The sequence below is a fragment of the Tenrec ecaudatus genome, chromosome 2, assembly GCF_050624435.1.
Source record: "Tenrec ecaudatus isolate mTenEca1 chromosome 2, mTenEca1.hap1, whole genome shotgun sequence".
Taxonomy (NCBI): domain Eukaryota; kingdom Metazoa; phylum Chordata; class Mammalia; order Afrosoricida; family Tenrecidae; genus Tenrec; species Tenrec ecaudatus.
This window is the reverse complement of record NC_134531.1, coordinates 174,712,578-174,716,854: the sequence shown is the minus strand read 5'-3', so window position 1 is coordinate 174,716,854 and position 4,277 is coordinate 174,712,578.

The window sequence follows — 4,277 nt, the reverse complement described above, 5'->3', positions numbered from 1 at the left end:
TTGAGGATGACACTGGATTGGTCAGTGTTTCATTCTGTTGTACATAATGCTGTCATCAGTTAAAATCAACATGGTGCTACCTAGCAACAACAGCAACAGCAGAATAAAGAGACATGATAAATCATAAGAGGAATTATATCATTGGAGAAGGATAAGTGGTATATAGGAAAGAAGACAATTCTAACTCTCAAATGGCCATGGGGCACAATAACAGTGACGTTGCCCACAGATCTGAAGTTGGTGATGCAGCAAACCATGCAGCCGTCCATTGTGAGCAGCAGCAGCACTAAGCACAAGGTCCTTGAAGTGGGATTGTGAGTGGGCATGTTCAAAGAATGGAGTGCGGCCAACCCGACTCAATCTCATTTGGTCAAAAAGTCTTTCTTTTCTTTTTTAAGCAATGATTTTCAACTTTAGCTGCATGCCAGAAATCTTTATTCAGAAATGTAAAATTAGCAATGATCATATCTCACTCCTTGCCAACCCCAAAAGTAGCTCACTGCCATGTAGCTGATGTTGCCCCACTGTGACCCTATGTGGTGTATACACGACTGTACATTTTGTGTGTACAACCTCACCTTTCTTCTACAGAGAACCCATTTACCTTGTGATTAGAAATTCAGTTTCTAAAAAACAGGACCACCAGGACCTATTTAAAGTTTGTTAAGTGATTCTAATGAGCATCCAGGATAGAGAAATAATAACTCGTATCAGGACTATCATATAGCTACAAATAAAAAATGAGCTTGACTTTTATTCTGAATGAGAAAATTTATCAGATAATTTTCAGGAGTTGAGAGATAGATTTTGGTATATTAATAACATGTGTGGCAGTTACATTGTTTCGTGCCAACTTGCAGATATAAAAATGTAGGGCTGGAATCTAGCTTATCAATCAGGTCACAGCCTGATGGTACCTCCTTGGGGGCATGACCTTCTCATAAGATGGTCCTGGGAATCTCCCTCTCTCTTGCTGCCTTCACTTCCTGTTGATAAGCTATACTGAGATCTGCCAGAGCCCCAAAGAGGGATCCACTACTATTGGATCCCCAAGACTTTGCATCCACTGGCCAGTGATCTTCCTGCATTTGTCACCATTGCGTGTGACTGCATGCATCTGAAGAGGGACTTATGGACTCGTATCAGACTCGTGGACTTGACTTGGACTGGGCTGGGGTGTTTTCCTGATAAACAATTACTTCTCAATATAAAACTTCTTCTTATACATATACGAGTGTCCCTGGATTTGTTCCTGTTCTTAACCTGGCCTAACAACATGTCACCTTTGACTGCTCTGTAGTGAAAACTCATTGAGCTATACTTAAAATAACAAAATTATTATGGAAATGTTGTGGTCAGAGGACAAGGGACTGAGTCCATACCAAGATAAAAAGAGGGAGCAAAGTAAAATGAAAACCAGGAAGAAGACTACGGTGTATTGATAACTAAGAGAATAATGTATTTTAAGGAACACGAAGAATAAAGTGTTTTGCATGTTTCTTTTAAAGACATGTATAAGTTACTAACATATTGTTTGTTCTTGTGCATGCAATGTCGCAGATTGCACTTCCTGGGAAGCAGACACGAGAGGAATTTAGTGTATGGGCTGTTTATTGGGGTGTAGTCGTGAACCAGGTGGTTTTTCACAGGTGAGGCAAATACTGAAAGTAAACCTTGAAGCTCAAGCAAGATCCTTGAACAATATATCAGTCATTAACTAGTATGTTAATTATTGGATATTTTGTTATGGTTCTTTTCAAAAATTCAACTAAAAGCAAATTTGACTTCTGTTAAAGTCATCTTAATAAGGGTCTATGGCTAATTATCGAAACAAAAAAAAACTCTGATAATAAAGTGAATTAAGGAACTAGAAACTTCTTTTTCAAATCATTACTCAGACACCCATAACATTTGCTTTATGCTTTGGTGACTCTTAGTTCTCTAATACTGCTATCACAGAAATACTGCAAGTGAATACTTTTAACAAAGATGCATTTATTTTCTCACAATAAAGAGCACAGAAATTTGAATTCAGGATGCCAGCTTTTAGAAAAGGTACCATATATACTTGAATATAAGCCGACCCGAGTATAAGCCAAGGTACCTTATTATTACCTGGGAAACCAGAAAAACAGATTGACTGGAGTATAAGCCTAGAGTGGAAAACACAGAAACTATTGGTGAATTTCAATAATTGAAACAAATGAAAATAAAAGTATTAGAAATTCAGACATCGGTGGGGTAATTTATTAAAGTATTTATGTTAAATAAAAACATAAATAATAGGACAGCAAGTCATTTAACATTAGTAAACCAGCACAGTAAGTGGAAAATAGGTTCAACAAAAGCAATAAGGTATCAACAATGATACCTTAAGAGTACTATTCCCTGAGCTCAATCAGCAACCAAGCTAAAATGTAGAGCTAAAATCCTTCAAAACTGGATTCCTCATCATCATCCGTATCCCAACGCAGAGCTTCAGCTGGTGTGAGGTCATCATAGACGCTGTCCTCACTGAGATCACCGTCATCACCATCACTGCTGTCATTTTCATACAAAGCGCAGTGCCTTCCACAGCATTACTAATACTACATTTCTGGAAGGCACGTCGCACCATGTCTTCTGGAATGTCTTCCCATGCATCTCGAACCCACTTTGCTATGAACTCTATGTCAGGCTTCATGAGATTTCCTCCTTTTGTTATTCAGGCTTGACCAGATGACATATCCATTCTTGCCACGTCCTTCGCACACGATCTTTAAAAGGCTTATTCAAAGATACACGTCATAGGATGGCTCTGATTGGTTAGATGTGAGTAAACAAGTATTCAAAGCCCTGCAGTGTCAGCAGGGCTTTGAATGAACAGCGGAGAAACGGCAATCACCAGCGAGATAATGGGTGCTCGTCCCTGTTACCTGGGGGGGGGGGCGAAAGAAATGTTACACCTCGCTGGGGTATGTATAAGCAGAACCCCAGATTTTCAGCACATTTTTTGTGCTGAAAACTCAGCTTATGCATGAGTATATACAGTATTTCCTCTCTGTGGGTTCCAAGGGATTCCCCTAATCCCTGTCCAACATCTGTGGATCCACTGTCCCTTTTATACTTCCATATCCTGGCATCATTCTTCTTCCCAGTCTAGGGGCTTTACAGAACCTGGTACGTGGGTCCAAGAGACACACTCTGCTCCCAGCTCGTCTTTCTTCGTGTACAAATCCCTCTTTCTCTGCTGGCTTCGGTCTCATTTTAGCTCTTGAGAGATAAAAAGCAATATAGTTCACATTCAGAACAACTCCCCTCAATTGGACCAGGATGGTGTTAGGATTCATGGTGTCACATCTCACTTCAATCACCTTACAACTGATTGGTGTATCACATCAGATCACATTATGATGAGATCCTTATATAACTTCCAAATTACATCAACATATAAAAGCCAAATCAATGATATTTGTAGCCTAGCCAAAGAGAGGAACACAATTTAATCCAAGCTAGTAATAAAGGCAGAAGCAAAAATCGTACAAAATATCTTTACACTTCTTTTATAGAAATATCCAGGCATTGCACACTCGATTCCTTCTTACATTCCCATAGCCAATACTCTTCCACAGTTACAAGGTCAAACCTGGATACAGGGTTACTGAGAAGTATACCTATTTTTGCATCTATCCCTCTATGAAGAGAGCAGATGAAGGTTAGGTGAATATTTAAACTCATCCATGTTTGTACCATACATAATAATTTACAAAAATTGAAACTGAAATTAAGCATTTTATAAGATCCTACCTAGTATTAATTATAGCACTAGCTACCCATTTGTTAAAGTTCTTCGTGATGAAACACATATACCCATCAAGAAGTTCAATCTCGGAGTTTACCCTATCAACTGGTGTACTTTTATTCTGTAATACCATGTAGTTATCGGACATTAGATTTGCTTTTCTAAGTGTTCTTCATTTATTGTTCTAATGTGTATCTGCTTTATTTCATATTTGTATGTATGAGGTACCTGTTTTTATCATTCTATAGGAGAGGTTTGATACAGGGCACACTATGGAACACTGATCAGTGGGCACAGACTGAAGCTTTCTATGGAGAGCAGTTGCCATCTTACATTGTTATTAGTTTTATTTCACGTCTCAAAAATAACTGAAAACAAAGGATATCTACATACAGGTTTAACATGGCTTAGTTGTTCTCAAAGCAAAAGTTTGGAAAAAATTTGACCCTTAAACTATTTTTTATATTAGATGTTTGGGACTACATTGAAGTCAAAG